This window comes from Opisthocomus hoazin, chromosome 2, assembly GCF_030867145.1.
Source record: "Opisthocomus hoazin isolate bOpiHoa1 chromosome 2, bOpiHoa1.hap1, whole genome shotgun sequence".
Taxonomy (NCBI): domain Eukaryota; kingdom Metazoa; phylum Chordata; class Aves; order Opisthocomiformes; family Opisthocomidae; genus Opisthocomus; species Opisthocomus hoazin.
This window is the reverse complement of record NC_134415.1, coordinates 63,138,866-63,164,847: the sequence shown is the minus strand read 5'-3', so window position 1 is coordinate 63,164,847 and position 25,982 is coordinate 63,138,866. Positions and strand designations below refer to the sequence as shown.

Here is a 25,982-nt window from a genome sequence, read left to right as displayed (position 1 = left end):
TCATTATTATGCAGCCTTCCTGTGCGGCTCCAAATGCCTCACACCAGTCATTCTGGGGCCAGGGTTAAACAAAAACATGTAGATTTATACCAGACCTTTTCTGTCATTTATGACAGGAAAAAAAAGCCCACTGTAAGACATTGCCAATTTCAATGAAATTGCAAAATTCAATGAAAATTATTATTCTGATGTTACAATTTTTATTTTCTTCCAGTTTTAAAATTAAAAAAAAAAAGTACCCGAAGTTAATAAGATTATATTTTAACATTAAACCCACGGGGAAATTGAGAGCATGCTCTTTTTTTGGTATTTTTGGCTGTGATTAATTCCCGTTGGTGCAACCATTCTTTGTTCAGCATCATAGTTCTGTCTTTTCATCCTATGCCTTAGCAGTAAACTTAATAGTCACTGATTTTTTTACTAGAATAGATAGACATTGGGATGCGAGACAAATCAGCTGACGCTATTGTGCTTCAGACAAGTTCACCGTCATCTGAAATGAAGAGTAAATGTTATTATATTAGAGGAAATACGAATGTAAGAGTAATTATTAGTAGGTTTAAATATTGAAGACCATACTCTGGCTGCACATCTACACAAAGTCAAAAGGAGACAGGACCACATACCCTCAACCAGCGTGGGGTTCTTAAGTGAAAAAGCTAAAAGCTAGAAGTGATCAGAACCTCAGCCTAAGCCCGCACTCAGATTTGGAGCAGAAATTCTGTTTCAGTAACAGTAATATATGGCCTTTTTAAGACTTCACCTATTTAAAGAAAAATGTGTAAAGGAGAAGATGAAATTAAAAAAATAGCAAGGAATTAGAAAAATTAAAAATTACCTTCACTGTACACTTAAGAAAATACTTGTTATTAGACAGTATTTTCCAACACCGTGTAGCACAGGTGAGGTGAGGCGCCGCCTCAGCCCCTCAACACCCACATGGACCTTTGGCCTCGGGGCTGTCAGTGCCCCACAAGAGAGCTTTAACCGTGCACAAATTCAGTTTAGAACCAGGAAAGGGACTGACTGGAAAATAATTGGAGGGAAAGAAATGGTAACTCCAGCCCGCTCCACACCCGGGCGGGCTGGCTGCGCAGCGGCCCAGCTGGCGGGCGGGGCAGGAAGGGGCAGTCACATCATGGCGGAGCAGGGCGAGGGGCTGCCTGACCGCATCCCGGCACCACCTCCCTCCTTCGCCAGGGGCTCCAGCCACACTGGCTCGTCTTCTCCTTGCCTCCTCTGCTGCCCAGCCCACGAGGAGGATCTGCTGGGTGGTAGCGAGCCCACCCACGGGGGGTTCCAGGATAAGAAAGCTTTCCATTTTCAGTGCCACAAGCAACACTTGGTCACAACACAGGCAACACAACCAGCAGAAGTGAAACAAAACAGAGTGGCGCCTCTTCTTGTCGGCAAGTTCCCGCTACGGGCTTTCTCCACCAGCCAGTGTTTAAACTGTGGGTGTTGGGAAGCTGTTGTCCCAAATGTGAGTCCCTAACTTGCACCACCGACCTCCCACCCCGGGCACGGTCACCCCACGGTGGGCAAGCTGGGAGGGAGGCTGCAAGGGGAGCCCCGCGAGGCAGCAAGGAGGTACGGCGTTGAGCAGCGAGGGGCCGCGCCATCGCACATCTCCCTCCATCCCGCCGCGGGCCGCTGCTCCTGCCGCAGCCGGTGTGTGTCCCCCCACCACCACCCCGCACGGCGTCACCTTCTCCGGCGCGCTCCCCTCCATCCCTCCCATGCACGCCACCATTTATGTCTCCACTCCCACCTGGCCCGGCATCTCCGAGGCGCACGCAATAGATGCAGTCTACGAAAGGTTCAGATGAATGCTTTATTGGCAATTACAGCAGGCAAGTGCCTCAGCTCATGACGCGATTTTCCCCTCGTGAAGACCTGCAGAAGGTGGGAGCGGGCTGCCGCGGGGCTGACGCCTGCCGCGCGCTGACATATGTCCTCGCTGCCGGGCGACAGGGCAGGTCCAGTGCGGTGTCTTGTGTCATTAATGTTCTGCTGCTTCATCTGTCCAACACGCATCCTCCTCCCGGCCCCTCCGTGCCCCAGCCTGCGCAACGCACCGACATCTGCGGAGGCACTGCTCCACCTGGGAAAGCTCAAGCGGAAATCTGGTGGGGGAGATGGGACACCTTCCTCCTGCAGACCCGAGCAAGGGGCAGGATGGCCGAGAAGTGGAACAGATTACTGTAACTAGGGTCCTCAAGCTAAAAGATGAGAAATATGAGATATCTGCCCTGCCAGCAGTAATAATTACAATGTATTATTAACAAAACTCAGGTTTCATCATTAACTTCACTCGGGTTTCAGGAGGTGATCTCTTCCTAATCATCCTCCAAACTACATCCAGCGTTTCCCTCAGAGCAGCAAGGAAGGCTGCTGGCAACTATTATGCCAAAGAGAAAGCAGAGGCAAAAATGAGCTATAAATACCACAATCAAACAGGTGCAAAAAATTACAGATAGATTTTAAGTTGCCCGAACCCAGGGCGATCTCACCACTCAGATCTGATGCTGCCAGAAAGACGGAGCCTTTAACTTCAAAGCAGCAGAGAGGAAAGCGCTCGCTGTCAGCGCCCGCAGCACACGGCACAGCTGACGTGACCCTGCTTCTGCAAAGGATTGACTCCACTCCCCTCAGAGGTGTCAGTAAAGTCACAGCTCCTCTCTTGGATCTCAGAACATGAGAAAGGCCACCTACACATTCGCTATAATGAAGTAGCCAACTGTCTCAGTCACGACCCAACTGCTGCAACAAAAGACCCTTGTTTGATTTTGTTCCTCTTCCAAGCTCATCATCAGAGCAACTAAGATCTTCAAAAGCTTTTTCTCAACCTCTAAGTGTGAGATGAAAATGCCATTTTAATTGTGGATCAGTGAGGTCTGCTTGAGTAAAATAACTCCAATCACTCGGATGCAACCACGTAACAAACACCACTCTTCTAACAGGGAGCCTAATTGCTCTGCTAGCACTGACAAAGAGCTGCCGGTTCATTAGCGCAAGCTGGAGGAGCTGCTGTTTGCATCTTCACAAGCTGGGAGTATTTGATTGCAAAACCGCTACGGATGTTTGATCCAAAACTCAGCCTCTGATTTCTGATCAGCAAAACTTAAAAGCAAAGAAGCTATCACTCTGATATTTTTCTTCATAGCTTTCATCAGGGTAACAATTTATTTTTCTCCTTGATCTGTCCAAGGATGTCAAATCTAATCTTAAGATAGGATTTGGACTTTTATATTCTATATAAACCTGCTTAGCAAAAAAAGTAGCAAGAACAGAACTGATGTGAACCAAAGTGCAGTTTCACATGGCACTGGGAAGATGCTGGCAGTTAGGTTGCTATCCTGCAGCCTGACTGCACCGGGACCTTGCCAGAAAGCGCAAAGGGCAGTGGAAGGCCAGGAAAAGGCCGGCAGAGGCCGAAGGCAGCCACGCTTCCGGCTGCTGGCTGCTCAGCACAGGTTTGGATGGCAGGCAACCAGGCAGACGGCAGAGGAGGCATCCTTCCACCTTGTCCAACAGGGAAATGATGTGCTGAGTTACACTAATGGGGAATGTGGCAGCTAGGCCTGCTGAGATGTCCAGGAGCTCCCTTTGCCTGTTGCAGCAGCCCCCAGGTGCAGGGGAATCCCCCTGCTCCTTCTGGGAGCCCGTGCCATTGTTCTCAGGTTTGTCTGTCCACCCGTTCCTTCCCTCATCACACAGCTTGCATAAACCATTGCCTTGCTTTACTCTTTCAGAATACGTATTTCTGATTCTTTTTCCTTTACAACCATCTTTAGACTGAACACTTTCTGAATGGAAAATATAAATCTAATTTCAGGCAGATACCTGCCTCAGCAAGCCTATCAAGAGCAGCTTATTTTCTCCAATTCAAACTCCACAGGTGAATACATCCACACACGGGCTCAGACATACCTGCATAAAGAGGTCCATTTGTCTGAGTGTTTGCTAATGAATGCTGGGCAGTCAGAGGGACACCACAAGTGCATCCAGTTGCTTTTCATTTTTTAAAGAAAAGGTTACTTACACCTCTAGGAACTAAGCATTGCTGAGGTTGCTTATAAAACGCACAACCCATTGATTCAAATCCAAATCTTAATGTTGACATGAAAATTAAAGGTGCAAAGAAGAGTAATTTTTCCCCCCTTTTTACGCAGTTTGAATCAGCTTGTGGGAAAGTTAATAGAAATATTCCACCAGTGAAATGGAAAGCGGATCAAACCAGTACAACACAAGCTTTCAAGATAGAGGAAAAGTCCACATGGGATGCTTTCAGGAAAATCACTCAAATGCAGTGCTACCCAGCGTGCTGAGGGCTCAGGTAGGTCAGCTCTTTGCATAGCCACAACCACACTCTGCTTTTCACCCAAGGACTGGAAACCAAAATCTTCTTTCCTGACAGGTCATGAAGTAAATAATTACAGATGTTTTCCAGGATCTCTTTCCTTCTGCTAGTAGTCTCCCATAGAAACAATACAGTGCTGACACTGTAAATTAGTTCTAGAATTATCTTTTTAGTCACAAAGCTGCTGCAAGATACTTCTCTGGTAGCAGTAACAGTTGAGTTCAGGAAGCACAGAGCACTTGCCAGCATTAAAAGAAGAGCACATCTAAAACCACAGGTCCTAGTTGTTGAAACACTGCTTGTTACAGCAATTTCATCTATGCTAACACTCTGCTGGAGCAGTCCAGATAATAACAGCAATAACAAACAACAAGGAAAAAATTAAAGCAGCACTAATGCAAATGGGACAGCATTGTTCACTGACATTTTTATGTCCTGGTAACCTTGATCCACCCATGAGCAGGTGTGTATTTATAGCAAAGGAAAGAGTTAAGTGCATGACTACCCCACAGAAAGTTTCTATTTCAGAAAGTGCCTGCATTGCCTGAAAATCAAGATCACACCATTGCAACTCCCACCCATCCAATACTTTCTGTTTCCTCCTTGGTTTTGATTTTCTCTCTACCGTGAACTGAGCTGCTCTAAGATTATTTTTCTGTGATTTTCAGCAAAAGTAAATACAGAAGGAACTGTGGACAAGCACTGAGGGCACTGAGCTCTCAAGTGACTTAGCCTTTGTCCCCCTTGAGAAATGGGTACAATGCCAGCTTGAGTGGACTCTGAATCCTGGTTTTAGAGAGAAGGTGAAATCAGGTGAACCTACCTCTTGCTTAAATACTATTCTTTCCTCAGTATCCCTCTGTTCTCCAGAAAAAAGGTCTTCTCCCTGTTGGTGACCATTTATGCAGGCACAGGATCCAAACTCTTTCCCACTGTGTCCTCACCATCTGTATGTTGTCTGCCTCTCTATTGACAGCTTCCAATAAAAGCTGCCTTTAATAGAGTTGTCCTGACTCACAGGTGCGAGGGGAGGGAAGCTGACCTCGCTGCAGCATCAAGAGTCTCTGACGCATTTTGGGAGGCTGTGGTTTCAGGTCTGAAAGATTTCAGCCTTGTTTTCAACTAAGTTTTACACACTTCACTTCCAAAATATCACCCTATAGCTCCATGTCCATTTGCGACTTGATGTTGTTCGGTGGTTTGACTTAGCACTATTCAGGGCTTTAGCCGTTTGCTTGGCAAATTAGCAGTGCTCACCAGCAGAAGAGAGTTTCTCAGAAACGCAGCCACCCAGGCTCCTGGCTGGCTCCACCTCTTGTCCGCCCACTCCCAGTTTCAGACAGTTCGCATTCCAAAACTGGAAGTGTCTATGCAACATAAGGTCACGTTATTGCACAATGCGCTCTGCTCCTTCTAAGAGCCACTGCATCCTCAAAAGTACATCAACCCTAACAGCAAGAGAGCTGTTTACAGTGAATTTCTATCTGAGTGGGAGTATTTTCTCCAAGAATCTTGTAACAAGGACATGAAGTGTATGACTCTTGCCTACATTTGGTAAAATTGTTACCGAGATGGCATTTATTTAATACTTCCACATCAGCATTCCTTCCCCTTTAAGCTGCCTTTTTAAAGTTTGAGGATTAATTTTTACACTTCCCCAAAGTATTTCTGTGCTGGATAATTTTAGGACATGCTAAACAGAACAATTTCTCCCCATCTCAAATTTAGAACTGAAGCCATTTGTAGCTTTTGCAATGCAACTGTGAAACACAACTGATTGTCACCAATGTAGGTTTTGCCTATTCTTTTTTCTTGCCAAATGGTCTGAAGAATTGCTACGATCCCTCCTTCATTTAGTCTCAAAATCCTAACAGGTGAATGAAATCTCCAGTTTCAATTGTAACTGAAGAACACCTTCTCTTTTAGTAAAGGAGATTAAAAGTGAGGTGGGCTCTATTTTTTTCCCCAAAGGAGAGTGCACAGCTGGAAACGGTGGTGTCGCATTGTGTCATTTTTGAAACTGTGCTCAGCTTTTCAGGTACAATCCAGTCTTCGCTGTTAGCAAGGAAAGCCTATCTGGTGTTCCCTCGAATGCCAGTGAGTTACGCTGGTATCTCCAAACGGTAATTTTTTGACATACTTCAATAAAGAATAAACGACCAGTCTGTATGTGCCACTTCTTCTTTCAATTCAGATGTCACCTTTGTCCTCGTGCCATCAGGGCAACTGAGCAGGGGGGAAGCAGAAGGGCTGGGGTCTGGGAGGGTTCCCAGCACCCTCTGGGGAGAACGGGGATGTCCACAGGGCTAACGGCTCAGGCCGCTCTCAAAAAGCCCTCCCGACCTCACAGCCAAGTGAGTTCTTCACAGGCTGTCGCTTCCGTCCTCCCAGGGGTAAGCAGGTTGAGATCCAGCAGTCAGCGTTGAGAAATCCCATTCAGGCTACCCAGGGAAAAATACGCTGGCCAAAACAAACCAGTGACAGAGTAAGGAGTGGGAAATAGAGAGAGTCCTACGAGAGGGGCAGAATGAGGGACAGAAGAGGACTCTTGCACTTCTCTGTTTCTGGCACCATGCCCTGCTGTAGGCAACGGCAGCCCGGGATTCTCACTCCGAGTCATTCATTTGGAAGTTACAACATGATTGAGAGTCAACTGCCCTTCGTCCTGTGGAAGAGAGATTTAAAATGGAGCTAATGGTTTAAAGTTACTTAGCTCCTGTTCGGTCTGCGAGCAAGCGAAAGGTTAGACTGTAATATTTAACCACAGCTCCCGTGCCTTTCTGAGAAGCACAGAGGAGGCTGCCTGAAGGAAAGTCAGACATCTGCCATGCTGCTTCCTGCGTGCACGAGGTGAGGAAACCTGCGCCAGCCTTCAGCCTCATGCAGACAGCAAGCTTCCTCCGGCGCAGCGGCCGTCACGCAGCGTGCCTTCTGGCGCAGCCCGTTTTCCTCCCGGGGGACGTTTCCCTCAGGGACAGTGGGGGCTTGTGCTCCCTGCATGCCACCAGCCACGAGCATCACGTCTGCCAGCTGGTCACCATGCAATGCAGCCAAAGGCTCAGCGCCTGAAGTAGAACTGGCTGCATGTCTAAATGAGAGCAGGATGAAGAACCCATGAGGGATTTCAAGACAAAGATTCATAAAAGCCTGGAGACATGGTGCCATAAGGAGAACACAGCACCTACTACAGATCTTGGTGAACTACTCAAACTGTTATTTTAAAAAGTAAAAGTGGTATGTGCATTCCTTCTTTTTAAACATTCATCCATAAGAGGTCACTGTGTGACACAATGAACACCATGGTGCCAGCAGCATTCCTCTCTCCCTTCCCACAGGCTCAGCACCAGATGCCCAGTCACCTACAGTGATGTCCCAGCCGCTCCCCAGCTGCCTCTCCTAGGGACAGCCAGGGCAGGCAATAAAGCAAGACATGTGTGGGACTCCTTCACTTTCATCGTGTGACCTTAGCCAATTTTACAGCCACTTAAATGTACTTACTTTTTATTCCCATTAATCTCAAATGGAATCCAAGGGTTTTACAACCCCCACAGATGTTTTAAATAGCCAGCAAAAAATACACAAAAATTTGGGAAACCGAGTTTGAACAGCAAAGAAAGCTCACCAATGGCCACGGCTCCTCTGGTTTCCCAGGGCTTGGGCCTCTATTTTAGAATCCGTTTCACTGTGACATTGTCTTTTCAGTATTTAGTAGACTTTTTCACAAGGGTGAATACAGTGTGGGACATGGAGGACTGTCAAGGTGACCTGTCCACAGGAACTTCTTAAGACCAAAATTTTTGTACTGCCATTTGCCATGAGACAAGAGGTAATAACAGGCAGATGCATCTTAACTGCAACTAAAACCATTTTAGCTCAGCTCAACTGATCGGAGATCTTCACGGAGCAAGGTGACTTAAAGGGAAACATTTCATTCAGAGATTTCCATGGGAAAACAACCCCCCCAAAATAAAAATAGCAATATGGAGATTTTCCAGTGGAAAACTTGTTCTTGTGGAAATTCCACTTTCAATTGACAAATTGTTTTTATGGGAAATTCCTAAGCAGCTGTAGGCAACAGCCCTCATGCTGAGAAGTTTAAAAGCAGTTCATGTCTGACCCAGTGACCTTAGATTTCCCACATCAGATAAATTGCAAGAGCAGAGCCCTCGTCTTTCCCTTGCTCCCATGCATACCCTGCAGCACACAACGGTCCCACCACGGGCACGACAGCATACTGACTGCAGTGGCAGTACGCACGTGGTTACAGATGGGATGCTTGAAGAACTAATCTTCTATGTCCCAAATCAAGATTAATTATAGGCTCTTATATATCAGCTGTCCCTAATGCTCTGATACTGGTAAAGTGGTCATTGACTTCAGCAACAGGTTTACCTGCACTAGGGACTGGGAGAGTCACAAACGAAGCTCCTCACAGAAGTCTGCACCAGGGGGAGAGAACTTGGGGCTGACTTTTATGTGATGATGTGAATGGTCACAAATCACGGATGTAACTCCATTGTTATGAACTGTTTTACACTGGCTTAAACCCGTGAATAAGAACTGCATGCTCCACAGCTAACATTACAGAGAGTAAGACAAACATTTTTAGTGAGCTTGCCAAGGGTCTTCTAAATTTGCAAGAGGAGCACTCAGTAAGCACCTCTTTTACAGAGTGGTATTAGAAAAGCGTAAACCATTCATTATAAAGCATCTTCTTTCTATCAACCGCTTCAGCATGAATCATCATACTGTGTAAACAGGCTAGAAATCATATTTACGGCAGGGCTCAACGTACATCAGAAAGTCAGAGGAAGAAAAAAGCTGTTAGAGTAGGCAGGCTTGTACAGCCCCTCACAGTTCGGAAAGGTAATGAGCACCTAAACCGTTCAACTAAATGTTTGCAGTGATTTACAGTATTTCTGCACCAGCCCTGTATTTTCACACTAATGCATTTTTAACACTAAATAAAATGTAGACCCCTGTGAGTAAAAAAATTAATTCTACTGACTGAACAGGACTGGTCTTCGCAACTTACTCTCATGAGCAGTCGTTGCCTCTTTCCCAACCACCTTCTGTCCCACATGGCCTGTCCAAGGGCAGAGCGGACCCAGCATCCCCCAAGGAAGGATGGAGGAGCTGGAGGAGCTGATGCAGAGCAGAGCGGTGGCAGGCGCGGGAGCCCCAGCGTGCCACCGAGGGGGCTATCCCCCTCTGCCCCAAACCACAAAGTGGCTGGCTGGCTACATCAGGGTTCTGGCTGCTCTGCACCCAGGGAGTGCAGCCACCACACGTGCTCACCGACGTGTGCTGTGTGGCTCTGAAAATCACACATGCCGAGATCAAATTGCAAGCAACACGAATTTCAGAGATCAGTTAAAAAAATTCTGTGTCTCTCCACCTAAAGGAGTTATTCTTTGGGGACATCACAGTAATAAAATACAATCGCAATCAAAACCTTTTTGATACAAGCTTTGTTACTGAAGTGACAAGAAGGGTATTTATTTTCAGTGTCGGACACTCGAAGGAATACCCCATGTGCTAGCCAGTGTAAACTGTCTTTTCCAATATATAACAAAGATAGTTCTACTACACTGAAACACAAGCGATAAGAGAAGAGGGCCCCGGCTCTCCTCCATATTCTCTTCATACCTGTTACTATCACACAGCTGCTCTCAAGTCTACAGTTTCCTGTGCAGCACAAACTGCATACCACTTCCCCTACGGAAAAAAAAAGCCTTGCTTGTTCTTAATTGACGATGGAAATACTGTCATATTTTCCACTAGCCAAGCTTGAAACCATTACTGAATGAACCTTCATTAATTTTTCCACAACATTTTGCAGAAATGTCAGGAAACAGCTGCACCAGAAATGATTAACTGTTCTTATCACTAGGGCTTCATTGGCCAACTTCAAATTATATATGTTTTCTTCTTTCAAAACTCTAAATTCAGTGATGTTTTTTGTTATTCTTTAGTCAACTGCCTCAATACACTCCTTTCTCTTCAAAAGTAACCGATTACACAGGTTCAGTGGTGCACAGACACTTTACGACCAGTGTAAGAATTTGTACAGTTTGGAGCTGCATACTTCTAGGAAAAGATTGCTTCCTGCAGATTGCTCAGCTGTGCCTTTCTTGGATCAGATTCAATGAAATTCACAACTTGCAGTCAAATTGTATTTGCCAGTCAGACTGAATTCATTACACTGACATAAACTCTTCTTGCTGCATTTTCTTACCCCTCTCCTTTCCTGTCCTAACTCTTCTCCTCTACCCTTTTCTCTCCCCACACTCTCTCTCTCACCTCTTCTTTGAGCTATACTATGTGTCAAAACTTATCATAAAATGCCCTGTACATTTTCTGGCAAAAACAAGTGGAACAGTATACATCATCATTCCAAACATGCAACCACCAAGATGCTAGAAGGCTTGGTACAGAATAAGAGTGCAGCCATCTGGAGATAACTGCTAGCGTGGATCTGAGATTCCCAGCTGGCTGAAACTTTGCAATCTCGGAACTTTTTAGCAAAGTGTCAGTGAGCAAAAGACTCCGCTCACACGGATTTGCACAGGATGTTGGATATTACGTAATTTTTGAAAACGTAAATTCTTCAAATTTCCGATAAGAACACAGCAACAAACCCAAGGCTCACAGGATTACTTTTTGAGACCAACACAATACTCTAGTGTCTTGTTTACACTTTTAAATACTTAATTTAGCATTACTACAGCATGGCATGGGACAATAATTCTGCATATACGTCACTGGCAGATTTAAAGCTGCAATTGTTCACTCTATGTCTTCACTGAAGCTGTAAGCCTTGAATCTGTAACCTCAGGATACTGTTAGGCAGAGGGAAATACAAATGCGAATAGGTATATACATGTGTTGGAAGTTACACAAAATTAATCCCATCAAGTCTGGTTCAGTGTTAATATTGTTACGACCCCCTATCCCTAGCAAAAGGTAGGTTACTTGCAGAAATGATACAGCCACATAAATAGAGGTTTATCTAGGTATTACAAACAAAGAATCCTTGTAGTTCAAAACCATTCACATTTCTTGCTTTTTAAGTCAGTTCCCTCCACGGCAGCATACACTGCAGCACAGAATTCATGTGCAGCTCTGCTCAGAAAGAGCCAGCTGCTGATGACCTCCCCCTGTGCTTGGCCGACTCCTGAGCATCTTCCTTGCCTTCAGCAGGTACACATACAGCTGGCAGATCCTGGCCCAGAATGCCTAACACAGGCCAGCATTGCTATTCAAGTGGTGCAATGCTGGCTACAACAGAGAGATCTGTTTTTAAATTACCAAAATATTTGCTTAGATAGCAGAAATTGCAGTACACTATATTCTACTTAAAATCACATGAATATATATGGGTTCTATTTACAAGACATGAAATACTGCCAAAAGCATCCAGGTTTTTTAAGGATTCAATTTTATAATATGCAATGCCAAACTTCTCCTTCACGATATCCTTATCTGTCTGTGCTCTAGTTTGAAAGCAGTAGCTTGCGGTTCCAGAGGACGTCAAGGACCACGTCCTTCCAATACATGGCATGTTAATGCGCTGCCGGCTACCACACAGCCGTCTGCGGCTGCACAGGAGATGCACGAAGCACATGTTAGGTATGGGAAAAAAGCAAAGCCAAGTTGCTAGATTTCATTAACCAAGCCCTGATTTTTACTCTTCGCGGGGTGCTCTGCAATAAGCAGAAGATAACTATTGCACCGCAAGCACACCTCCTGGCCAGCAAAGGGCATCACAGCTTCCCAAGGGAACGAGGGCTGGCGGGGGGCAGCTGCAGCAGGCACAGGGTTTTTCCTTCCACACCTCGTCCGGCACCGGCCCGGGGCAAGCGCATACCGCCGGCCCCGGGCACTGCGGAGCTGCAGGCAGCAGCTCGGCCATGGCGCCGTTTTGTGCCCGGGGACTGGGAGACTCAAAGTCACAACACCCGTTTCTGCCTCCTCCGGATGTTTTCGAGTCTCTCTCTTCCCACCCCAGGCTGTCAGAGAACCAGCAAATGAATTTATTGTCCCGCCACCCTGCTCGGTCACCTCCTGGTCATGGAAGAATAAACGTGTTTTTCCTCTCTCTGACTAATAGCGGGGCAAGAAATGAGTGCTCTTGCTTCCCCTGAGTTTGCATATCTTGAGCTCAAACTGCCATGAAGTCACAGCCTCCTCCTGTTCAGACCATCAGCAAGAAGCTGATGGTTCTAGGGGCAATGCCATAACAAAAAGAGAGACCTTGAACTTGCTTCACCCTTTGCATAGTCATTTATATTTGGGCAAAGTGGATAACAGCTCTTTTAGCACTAGGGTAGTGACATTTTATGCTCGCTCGGCATTCACTTTACCCGAGTATAAATAGCAAAAGGTTTCAGGCGGTAGAGAATCGGGACCAGCATCTTCAGAGGATTCTCAGCCAAAACAAAGCGGCTAGTCCTCCACACCGCAGCTTGTGCAATCTCGCTCTGCTGCAAGAATCACTCCCTGCAGGGCGCCCGGGACTGCTGGTTTGGCAGCATTGCATGCTCCGGCCTTCAGAGCAAATGTGCCTTCCTATCGCCCCATGTCTGGTGGTGGGATCAGACTGCAAGCTTTCATCTGCAAAGCAGGCAGTAATAGGGTTCAGTTTCTTAATGGGAGCCTTTTATTAGCTCACACAGTGTATTTACTACCCCACCAGTATTAAGTGCTTGCCTTAATATCCTTAGCACACAAGGTAGCGGTACATATTATCATAGTTACAATAATATCGGTCTGAACTATGTTAATTGAGAGCATCTATTCTAAAATTCAGCTGTTCCAAACAAAAAAGTAAAGCGTGCCATTACTCGGTTGACACATTATCAGGGAGAGTTCTCAGCATACAGGAGAGGCACAGCAAAAAGGGCCCAATGCACAGAAGTACCATTAAGTTATGCGCTAACGAAGCCTGAAAAGTTTATGCTAAAACGCCATTTCAGAGGATGGCCGCCATGCTCTCGTGTACCAAAGTTCTCAGTTTTCCTCTTAAACCCTGCCTGGTGAGGCAGGACATGGCTGGGTTTCTGTACTGCAGGAGTATTCCATTACTCCTGCTTATAAATTTCACACGCTGTTAATGCTTCCCAAACCAGCAACAGCTCAGGGGTGCGTGAGGACAGTTTGTTTTCCCGCTGAACTTTCGACACAAATTCCAGAGGATCTCTGGGCAGGGACGACGCCTTCTTTTTCGCAGGCATGTTCACTGGTAACAGCCCTGCTGACAGCCGTCAGTTTGCACCCCTCTCACCCAACCAGCTCTGATTCCAGGCTGCATGGAAAGATGACAGATCAGCTCGCAGAGACCACAGAGGGGAAAGAGTGCAACGCAGATGCACACAGCCTCCACTGCAGGGACTTGGAGAGGGATCCATAAGAAGAGATATCCCATATAGCACCACCCTGGACTGCAGAGTATTTGGGATCGGTTCCAGGTTTGAGCAAAGGTTCAAGGGATAGCCCATCTCAGTTTAACCCCCTCCATTCTTTCCTTCAATTCATATATAGAATGAAACATAGGTCCAACACCACTTACATAGTTCTGAAAAACCTGAGGGTTTTATCTCAAAATATGTTCTGTGTTTTCTTTGAACACCTTCTCCTGTGGTCATGATACCACATGAGAATCTCCTTATATCTTTTTGTATCTTCTTATTATCTGTCTTCCTTATATGCCTAGCTCCTATGGTTCCAGATGAATATTGGATAATTAAAAGAAAACACAAGGTCAATGAGAAGGATCAAACTTTTTCTTAATTTTTCACTATTTCAAGTCAGTCTCACTAAATTCTGATGGCTAACAATTCTCTGACCATCAAGGATGTGTCTGTACAGAGAAGATCAGAGAAGTGGAGCTTCTCAGGTCTCCTATAGCAACAAACGTAACTCTGTACTGCACACAGGCACAGTTTTTGAGACAAAATCAAGGCGAAACTTGTCCAACCCGTGACTGCCAACCCAAATAAACATGGAGCTGCAATGAGTAACTGAAAAGAGACCTTGTCTTGACAAGATAGACTGACTTCTAAATTATCTGATGCCATAGCAAGACTGCTGCTGGGGACACGCTAACTTTAAGCTAGCTTGGGTGTCATTATACTACAGTGGCAGCACTTCTGTAACTGCAGTTTCTATGTGCCGAAGTGTTAAAGACCCAGAGGAAAAAACAAACCTTGAACAGTATTGTCAAAGGCGCACTTTAAATGGCAAGACGGTCAAGCAGAAATCACCAGCTTATACTTTAGGACAATTTAAAAATGAAAAAAAAAGTCTCAGATATCAAAACACCACCCACTATTCCTTCTTATATTTTGCTAGTCTATTTTTCTGTTTATTTGGTTCAAAAAGTGTGCTCCCTGGATGCTTGATGCAAGAACTGCATAGAGAAGGGCAAGTGGCAAACCAAATACGTGGACAAAGCAAAGACAGCATTCCAAATAAACAAAACCATAACCTGCCCCAAAAGAGAAACGCCTCTGATTTCAGCAAGAGCTGACTTCAGTTGTAACAAAAGGACATGCAATCAGTATTTAAATGTGAGTGACTTCCATGTGAAGCCTCCTGAGAATGAAAAACTATCCACTCAGGCCCACCCTCCCAGTTCACGCAAACGCATCCTGTATTTGCTCTCCTACCTGGCTGCTGCCATCAAAGGTGCAAGTGAGTAATGGTTCCAGTCAAGGCAATTTGCTTCACGCTCCACCGAATATGCTTGTTGGCTCTCTCCTCCACCTATTCGGAAAAACAAATATTAAAGATTTTTAAGGATTGTGGTCAATTAAGCCTGCTGTTTGAGCTTATAGCCTAACTGACATTATGGCCTTGGCTACACCAAAACGTGTAAGCACTTCAGAGATTCAGTCACAGTCCTTCTTGCTGCTCAGGTCTTTTTCCCTCAGAGCAATGTGGCACTAGTGAACAGTAGCTGTCCTGTGGTTTCCAACTTGCTGTGGGCTAGAACACACATCAACTAATACATTCCAAGGTGAAAACAATAGACATGCGAGACCGAAAGGTACATACAATAATGTATTTTCAGACATGATGTATACAACAAGCAGTGTAAACACACAAAGCACGGAAGTGCCTTTGTAGTCTATTTACCTTTAGGGCTTGCAGTTCCAGCTTTTCTGACTAATTTCTGCCTAATTTTGAAAAGATCATGCCCAAATCAGAATTTAAGAGCACATGTTTTTTTGTTTAAATGCGAATACTTTCCTGTTACTAAATTAGAGCAGTGCAATTATCTCTCATTGTGCTTCTTTCCTGTCCAGCACTGTGCTTTAAAAGTGAGATCGCCTCTCGAATTTCCCTTTCCATCTGATGCTAGTCTGTTTCAGAAAATCAGTTATTAGTGTACAATGTGAAAATCACTCATAAACCTTACATTACTCTTTAGATGTGATGGTACTCTGGGAAAGACCACAAAAAGGCACTTTCTGTATACAAAAGACACGCTGCAGGTGTGTGTGCAGGAGCGTACGTACAGCTGCGCGTCTGAGGCACAGAGCACCAGGAGATGTGTTCGTTAATGTGTTAGACGCCTGAGACAGCCACCGGCTGCCCTATTTACACCTGCAGGCAGGGGGTTATGGAGTACGTGGAGGCCACCCGTAATCAGCCCATACGGACAATGCACCGGGAACTGGAGACTCGGATCTAATTTGCACGTAACAGAGCTGACTGAAATGCCCACCTCATTAATACGGAGACAACAGACCTTCCATGATCTTCCAGTGACCACCTACTCCAATGGGTCTGGCTATTCTCGTTTTGTTGAAGACTGGAGTGAACGCACAGACAACCACAGCGTGCATTTTGCCTGGGGCGCTTTCCTTCAGGCTTCCCTGTGTCCTTGAATGCCCAGACGTGAGATGCCACCCCAGGTGATGTGACAGGGATGCTGAGCCCTGGCTGGCCACCGTCTCGGGGCAGCTGGGTCACTGCAGCAGGAGAAGGTACCTGCTCCTCAAGGGCTTACAACTGTCATGGTAGAGGAGCATGCCAGAGGACTTGGACAGACAATCTCAAACGTAGCTGGGCTTGCAGATCTGTGCCCGTGGCCTGACCACACTGGCACCGCAGACAGGAGCAGACCTCCCTCTGCTTCCAGGGAGCGCGGCAGCTGCCCGGGCTGCCCCAGACACAGGGCAAAGCCAGTCCACCATCGGGTGGGCGATGTGCAGCACTGCCACCGCTAGCAGGGTAAGGATGGGAGCCAGTGGAAACCGGGTGCCCAAAGCTGAACGGTAAAGCAGGCCTGCAACCAGTCAGCAATAAAAGGTATGTGCTTATGCTTTTTCTTCTGTAATGTTTGCTATGAGCAACAAAAACAAACAGCAAATGATAACAGTGTTACTGACCAGCAATGTCAACAGTGGTCTATACAGGCCACTGTATATCTGAGTATATAAAATAATACGCTCTGGCTCCAGACCCTGATGCTTTATCACATCAATACACAACTTTCTAGGAAATAATCTGGATGTGGAGCCAGGAACCACTTTCGAACCTTTGAACAGACAGGGCCCAGTACAGCTTTGATCTGTGGGTGAAACCTTGGCACGGCTGGACTCAAGGGCAAAACTCTGTTTTTAGCAGGGCCAGTATTTCACTCGCTATTTTTACTATTGGCTTGAGAAAAGTTCCAGTCAAAAAACAAAGCAAAGCAATGAAGAAGTCATGAGTCATTACTCTCCCATCCTTCAGTAGGACCTAGGGGTGCTCTGGATTGCAGCGTCCTCTCCCTGGTGTGGCTTGGATACCTTCCAGCACCGAGGCAGGTCACTCTGTGCTTTCTCAGCCCTAACTGGCTTTGCCTACACTTGCACACAGTTATTTTTAATTAATGTGCATTGTGAATTGGTTTATCTAATCCAAAACCCAAAGACAAGGGTCTTTATTCTCACACACGTGAAATCCTCTCTATAGCACCCTGGCAGGAGCAGAGGGGACTTTCATGAAAAGAGAATGAGACCAGACATGAAAGATGTCTTTTATGCAACAAAATCACACTGCTGCTGCTCCAGCTTCATAAAGAGTATTTAAACTGAAATCCATGAGGAACACTATATTCTCTATTTTCTAATTTCTTTTTTAGCTCTTAACCGATAGGAGTCAGGGTCTTCCCTCTCGCTGTGGTAATCTGTCTTCAACAGTGTTCCTCGAAGGATACTTCAGCCTCTGATCCAAGTGTGAAAGACTTCCCCTGATTTCAGTGAAGGTTGGATCAGTTTCTGAGTCTTTAAGCAGCTTAATCGTTCCTTACAATTAGGCAAATATTACCTAAAGCAAGATCTGGTTAAGGACAGTAAGATTTTGTGAAGGCAGTACTCCTGCATCTCCTTACTAACCTACTCTCTTGGAACAGCACTGGCACCAGCCAACAGGACGTGGTCTGAGGGAACAGTCAACCTGCAGAGTCTCTGACAGCCCCAGCTAACGCACGTGTCATCAAACACGATTTTACTGCCCAATTCAAGCTCCCAGAGGCATTGTTGTGATACTAAACCCAGGAACTTTTGCTTTCATTACATATTAGCAAAATTTGCACAATCCTTGGTTCTTTGGCAGGAAAAGTAAACTAGCGTGCCTTCAAAAACTGCCCACCAAAGAGAGACAGCAATGCAGCCACCACCGCTGAGAATTTGCTAGTATTTGGTCATATCTGGTCACGACTCCCCTCATCTGCTGCAGCTGTTTGCCAGCCATGGAGACTAAGGTTAAACCAGCCCATCAGAAGGGAAATGAGAGCATGAGAAGCACGGCACGTCTTACCACTCGGAAGACTTTTTTCAATTTGAACTTTGTATCTTGGACACTCGAGGATTAGCCTTTTACATGGGACCTGGAAACACAGAGGCAGAAGTGCTCTGGTAATGACTCTCACACCATCTGCTTTTGAAAGACTGACAGCTTCTCCCTTGGCAACTCCCGTAATCATTTTGTAATCATAGAACTACACCTTCAGTGGTGAAACAAAAATGTAGCAGTAGGCATCGGCATCATCTGACCACAAAGATTAATTCATTTCATGGATCAACAAGAAGCAGGACTTTGATTCATATTACTTCTTATACATCTGTTACGCTGGCACTGTAAGGTCAGTTGGGGATAGCGCAGGGACAGGGAGATTCCTGTGCAGTTCACAAGGTAAAAAATATCAGAAACCTCATGTGTATTTTAACCAGAAACTAAAGTTTAAGGAAAGCAACTGGGTAATATTTATTTTACTGCTAATTATTCAAAGGTTCTGAAATAGCACAATAAATCGGTGAAATTGCCTGAAGAGTACAAAGGGCAAATAAAGCCATGCCCATGTTACTCCTCACCTGGCTTGCAGCAGGTAGCGTTCCAGCACAGGCTGTACCTTACCGTGACTTGGGGAATTTACCTAAGGCCTTAGTTTGACCAGGCAGGTCTATAAGAAAGCCAGGTGCCATTTAAATTGCAGCCAGGTTCCAGGACTGTATGGGATAATTCGTACCAAAGAAGAGCCAGGCAGCACAGGCAGAAAAACGCACACACTTCTGTAGCATACCACCCAAGGGCTTGAGTTCATGGCTGGTGACTCAAAGCAGTGAGGCTACACGCAAATCTCCCACTTCTCCTCCACGAGTTCAAATCCCCTTTTCTTACTAAATGTTTTCTTATTAAATACAATGAATTGACCATGCAAGCTTCTGTACTGTGGTAGGTAGAGACTGTGAGCCCAGTCTGTGTGGATTTTCTAATGCTCTCTTTGTTCCCTTTCTCCTTTTCAAACACAGAAAGTCCGGAGAACTCTGTGAACTACGGTCTGTAATGGGAGAAGTAAGAAGTCTAAAATTTGCTTGATTGCAGCTATGATACATTAAGCTCCAGGCATTAATCTCAATCTCAGTACTTTTTCACTGAACGAGTAATATTTTACACTTATCACTCCCTAAACAAAGCACAATTTATTATACACACAATTTGATAGCTACAGCAGCTAAGAGTAGACGCAAAAATGTCTTCCTACTTGAGGAAGGTAAAAGCAATGTCATACTTTAAACTGACTTCCTACAATCGATGGCAAAACATAATCATCTGAGAAATGACGTTCATGTCCTGATCAAATGCAATCGTACTGTATGCAATTGAATTTGGAAAAAGTGAAAGAAAATTACTGCCATTACTTTACTGGTGTTCTTGATGTCTTCACACAAATCATCTGTGGACAGATGAATTAAAACACTCACAGTGTCTCTACTTTTGCCCTCTTAATTCTAGGTCATTCTGGCAACTCTCAATACTGCAGCAACATGTTTTCCTACAAGCAGTTTGATGAAATTAATGGATCAAATCTTGAACTACCTCCAAAGTCAAAGGGATATATATTTTTTTGACCAAAGTCTCTATGCTGTAAACATTTTGTCTTCATTACTAACACAGAAAGATATTTGAAGCCTCATTTATTTTTCAGTTTTTATGTGTTTTTTTTGTTTTCCACATTTTTCTCAATAGGAGTGTGATAGCCCATTTAAATTTTGCTTATTGACAGCTTTTCTTCATTTTGGTATCCTGCACGCTAGCACCATGTTGCAGATCTGGACGCAACAAGCACCAAGAAATCTTTGTAAAATTTTAATTTGTTGAAGTTTACACATGCATGAATTTTTATGCATACATACATGTGTGTATATACATAAATATATGTATGTATATATGCATATGTGCATATGTGTATATATTATATAAAACCAGCCATATTTACTAGCACATGTGTGTTAGTGGAGCTGGTTTTATTGTCTCTCAGGCTCTGCAGAAAGTTAGCAATCAGAAGAAAATTTACCTAAAAGATGTAAAGATGATCACCTATGAACTTTGTTTGTTTACTTTACACATAGGTGATGCAGTTTAGTAAAATGAAGCACATCATTTCTCCTTTGGATCCGCCCCACATACCCTCCTCTATCCCCAGAGCCCACTCTGCGCAGGACCTTATTTTGCTACCACTGCTGGAACTATGATTTTGGGTTACTTTTTTTTCCACTTCAGCCAGGAGCTAAATTAGCAAGAGCACATCCCCCTAAGTATAGGTCCATAACCTCACTGCAAATAACAGTTTAGACACTGCCAGCTGAGATCAGTGCCCTCACTAACCAGGCTTGATGCTTTTACACAATGGTCAGGCTGACAACTGACGCAGTGTCCATACACACACATTGCTCAACCCATTTGCCTAGCCCGCTGCTGCCAAGAGAAGAGGGCTGTTTGTGCAGGCAGCTGGCAGCAAGATGCTCCAAGAGTGGGCAGAGAAGGCGAAAACATCAGGTCTCAGCCGAGCCCAAGATAGGATTCCAGGTAAAGCTCATGTTCTACGTGATCCAAACATGCTTCAGCAAAACCACCACAAGGAACCTCCTACGCCGAGTACCTTGGCTTTCCTTCGCTCTTAGAATGACTACTCTGCTAGGACCCCTGTGCGCTAGGAAAAACCAATACAGCCAGGTGTGCAATGAAGAAACTGAGGCAGAGCCACTCACAGCTGCCAAGCAGGCAGGCTGCAACGCTGCAGGTGTCCTACAAACCCATGAGAACCACCCGAGCTGTCAAAATTATCTCCACCTCCATGGAAAGACCATCGCAAGTTCAAGCCCATGGCAGAGCGATGGCTGGAGTGCTAGATGAAAGCTAACTTGCCCCTGAGCAGCTGGCAACCAGTCAGACGTGCAGGACACCAGGAGGGAAATGTGACACCCGGAAACAACAGAAATTTGTCAGAGGGGAAAATAATCTAAGGACTTGGGGTCTGTGTACAGAGTTCTGGTGGTTGTTACCTGCAAAATCTAATCCAATGTTCTCTATAAAATAAAACTAAGACCTCAGTGAGGCCGGTATTTAGTCAAAGTGACAGGACAAGGGGCAACGGGCACAAACTGAGGCACAGGAAGTTCCGTCTGAACATGAGGAAGAACTTCTTCCCTCTGAGGGTGACGGAGCCCTGGAACAGGCTGCCCAAGGAGGTTGTGGAGTCTCCTTCTCTTGAGATATTCAAGACCCCCCTGGACAAGGTCCTGTGCAGCCTGCTGTAGGTGACCCTGCTTCGGCAGGAGGGTTGGACTAGATGACCCTCAGAGGTCCCTTCCATCCCCTACTATTCTGTGATTCTGTGATTCTGTGAAAGCACAGGCTTCATTCAAGGCACTCTGGATTTACACCAGATAGGCTGAGATCAGTCTCTGACACTATTCTCTGGGTTGCAAAGACAGTTTCTACAGCACAGGATACACCACTAGTAGTCATTTCAGGTCGGAAGCCACAACAAAGCACCACCAGTGACAGCTGACCGTTTGTCTTAAATATCTGAATGGGCCACCAAAATACCATGGTGACCACACACTTTGTTAGCACTTTTCCTGAATGCCATGTGACTTCTTGACAAGGAGACAAGCGCTCTACCTCACTATGCCTTGTTATTGCCACATCCAGAGAGGGACTGTTTAAAGTGTCCTCCTTCCCAGTACCTCCATGCTGGTCCTCCAGGTCTACAGACAGACAAGAGAAAGGCAGCAGCGGGGTCTTTGGTCCCCCACCGTGAGGCACAGTCCCTCTGCACCGATGTCACTCTGCTCTCGGTGTGTGCTCAGTAAGTTGGTAATTTGTCATGAGCGTGGGCCCTCTCCATACATGGCAGGCTGGAGGAGGAATGACCTCAAACTCCGCTTCTAATCCAGGGGGTGTTGCCAAAGTGCAGTGTTTGAGTTTGATGCATGAAGTGCAGAGATATTTTCAGCTCCTGAATCACACTTTTGGCTCCACAGCTAACTTGAACTTCTCCTTAGTTTTGTTTGCAATTTTTCACCTTCTGCAATCACCACTGACTCTCAGAAAAAGAAAACAAGTTGGTATGTTAAAGAAAAAATGCCCAAATGATCATAAATACAAAGATTTTTTTAAATCACTTTTATTTTAATAACTTCCAGTTTATTCTCTTGCACATGTGATGTAGTGGAGCTAAACAAATTACTAATAGATTAGTGGTGCATCACAAATGTCTGGTTTCTTTATTTCATGTTCTAAATGTATGCTATTAAATGCTGCCAGTGAATGTTTTCTAACGATTTTGGTGTCCAACACAGAATGAAGCAGTCTGAAAAATGAGGCAGTGCAACAGCAAGCAGTTAGCCTGGATACAGCTACAGGAGAGCTTTTAGCTATATATTCCTATAGCTGAAGCAAAAATGTTTTCCTATACTTGCCCCATGAAACCATATTGACTGCCCCACAATTCACAACCCTAATTTGAACGTGGCAGTAATAAGAAAGCAAAACCTTATTTTACCATACGAAGGGAGTAAGTTTTAATCGGCATATCCTGCCAATTACAACTGCATCACCTCTCTGTCACGGCGGCCTGAGTCTACTCTTACTGAATTCAGTGGGAAGGCTCCAGCAGACAACTATGCAACCTCAGTCACAGCTAAGCAAGTCATTTAAGCATATACTTAATTCCGTCTCTAATCAGTAAAGCCAATTCAGCAAAGCAAAGCATGTGCTCAAGTCAAAAGTGAATAGGTAGCACGCAGCTTTCTGAGTATGGGTTTTTCACAGACTGAGGATGTTGCACAAAACTTCCCTTGATTTCCACGTAGAGTTCATCATGCTGGACGAAGGTAGAATTTCAGCTGTTGATCAAATTGTCACTTATGGATGTAAAGTGCTAGTATTTTTAACTCATCCATGGATTGGTTAAGCAAAAATAAATTTAAAAAAGCGCCACAGGATGTATCCTTGGGCTGGACACAGACATACACACATACTCCCCATGGACTGCAGGGGACCACAGAGGCAGAAGGAGGTAACACAGAAAAGATTAGGTAAGGAGCTGCTGTAGGAAATCCCGCATATCCAGAACTGCCGATGAGCCTCTCTGAGCCTTTTCAGAGTGAATTGGGAGCCGCCTTCTCCACTGGAAGAAGAGTGGAAAATCATGGGCGTTTCAACTCCTCTGTTTCCATTTCCCTCCCGTGGGAATGAGAAAAGAATAGGGATAATGAACACACCGCTTGGGTAAGGCTTGCGGCTCTTTCCTTGATGCACCGAAGTAACTGGGCAGCCTCTATAGTCATCTGAAACCTTTTCTTTTCCTTTAGTCTTAGCAAGCAACATTAATCTAACAGAGACAACTTCCAGGCAAGCGCGGATCCCCGGGAGCATTCCTCGACTGCAGACAGGCGGGCAAGGAAAAGCCTGTTGCAAAGGGCAGGGCCGTAACCGGTCGTGGGGAATTTACCCTCAGCTGCCTGCCTGCCTCTGCGCTTCTCCCCACACGAAGGGGTCTTACCCACCTTCGCATTTCGTCCAGTCTCAGAGATCAGGAATCACTTACAAATGCCATGGGGATGCCCTAAATTACGCTTAGCTGCCCGCGACTGCTTCCTCGCCAGTGGGTCCCCGAGCCGAAGGCTGGGGGGGATGAGGGGAGGGCAGTGCCGAGGGCCAGGCTCTACCTGTTCCCCAGCTCCTCCAAGCTGCCAGAGCCAGCCAGCGTGGGGTCAACCCTCTGGTTTATTCTCTGCTTGAGTTTGCAATCTGTCCCTGCCCCAAAGGCACTGCGCTGTAGAGTATAAATGTTTGCAGAAATTTAACAACTCCAGCAAAATACGCATTATGCCAAACATCTCCTCTCTCCTCAGATGACACAACATGGAGCACCAAGCACAAACAAAAACCGACCAAACAAAGCGCAGAGGCATTGTGAAAAAAAAATCATTTTGCAAAGAGCTTCTCTGCTCTCCTTACAGCCATTAGGACAGTGATAATGCTGAAATGGCTGGCCAGTCCTGAAAATTGGATAAACTGAGACACAGAAGAGACAATTGAAAGCAAGGAGACAGACAGCAAAAATAAGTGAGACAACAGATGGAAAGCAGAAATGCGATGTCTGAACCGCAGCTGTAATTCTGCTAGTATCAAGCACGTTTAAGTGTAGCTCAGCTTGCTTTCCTATTTCGGGAAGGGCAGGAGTTTTCTTTTTAAAAAAACCCAACTTGTTAGGCACACTGCGGTGGGTTCTCCCCAGATAGACCGCAGGAGAGGAAAATTATTTCTCTCCATACCTAGGAGGGAAACGGTGTTTCCAATAAAGGGGGAAATTCTGACACCCTCTGGTGTCCTAGTTGTCCTAGTACTGTCTCGGAGGTGGAGGGGGGTCACATCATTAAAACCCCTAGCCACAAGTGCAGGAGCTGTGTTTGAGATGCTGCTGGCCAGGGGTCAGCTGCAGGAATTGTTCAGAGCTCTCCTGTGGCAGCACAGCTGCCTTGGCCTTTCTCCTTTACTAGCGTGACTGCTATTATTAGGCAGGAAACGGGTAGTTATTGTTCTAGCAAGATTTTATAGACTAATTTGGCAGTTTTTCTAGCAGGGTTTTAGTGCAGTTTTGATAACACGGCAGTATGGGAAAGAAGGATTTCCACATTGGCCAAAGTAACAATTGTGGCAAGACTACCTATTTTTAACACGGTTTATTCCCAGCACTATTTCAGACACAGCATTTTCTGTCCCATCTGTTGACACAGTTGTTTTGTTTCTTGAAAGACACAGTTGTTTGTCTCTTGGGGAGAAAACAAAAATACCTTCAAAAGTTGCAGAGAAAAACATGAGACTGAAACCCAAGCAAACAGCGATCTGGTCAAAAGGTAACGCTGGCAAAGCTTTACGGCTCAAATACAGAGCAATTCTTAGGATGCCTCTTCAAATTTACATCAGGTTTTAGCCTCTGTGGTATTTTAAGTGAGTCTGTGGATTCTTAAAATTCAAATCTGGTATACTCAACAACTAACTAAGACAGTTTATTGATCTAAGGAGTCTGACTGTGAACCTGCCACTGGAGCAATGTACCGGTCTGCTCAGGAGGAATGCTGCCACAGAAGCACTGAGCAAGATGCAAACACTTTCTTTAATAAAGGAAGGAAAACGTAATGAGAGCACCAAGGGGAAAAAAAACAAAACCCAAAGTCTGATAAAAATTAAAGTGGTATAACAGGACAAAACGTTAAGCAATCTTTCTGACACATGGGTTGCCAGGCTGTTTTCTCTGATCTTTTACGATAATTTTTTTCTTCACTGGACCGCTGGAGTTCATGGTTGTGATCTCCCAGGCAATCTGAAAACCTTATCTCCTCTCAAATGCATTTCAGGCAGCTTGAGAGTTTGTCGGTGGAAGCAAATAAAACTGAAGCATGGCTGAGGTGGGACCTCTGCAGATCACTAAAGCAACCTCAGTTCTTGTAGGACAGTCTATTTGCTGGGAAAGTTGCAATATGAAAACCTGATATATTAAAGGTCGAGACTCCAATACACAGCAGACTCACCTGCACTGTGTTTTAATTTCTTTTTACGCTGAGAGGTGCCTAGGGACCTGACAAGGTGACAGAAAGATAAATCACGCCTGACAAACTGGAACAGAAGACAAGGCTGTATCCAGAACAGGATCGCTCTCCTGGTGCTGTACTGACAGTGTGTTCCCTGCACTGCCTTCATTCGTACCAGCAAAATGATGTTATTGCCGGCACAGCTTTTTCCAGAGGTCCCTCTTCCCTCACCCAGCAACTGA

The 25,982-nt window shown here is 45.3% G+C and overlaps 1 protein-coding gene across 9 annotated transcripts in view; it reads right to left on the bottom strand.

Moving 5' to 3' along the window:
• The window catches only part of HIVEP2 (HIVEP zinc finger 2), a 144,477-nt gene that overhangs the window by 39,050 nt on the left and 79,445 nt on the right, over positions 1-25,982 (bottom strand). For all 9 annotated transcript variants that reach the window (XM_075413910.1, XM_075413909.1, XM_075413911.1 and 6 more), the window contains one exon: positions 15,034-15,130. The gene's annotated coding sequence lies outside the window, so the exon portion shown is untranslated. The remainder of the gene's footprint in view (positions 1-15,033; positions 15,131-25,982) is intronic.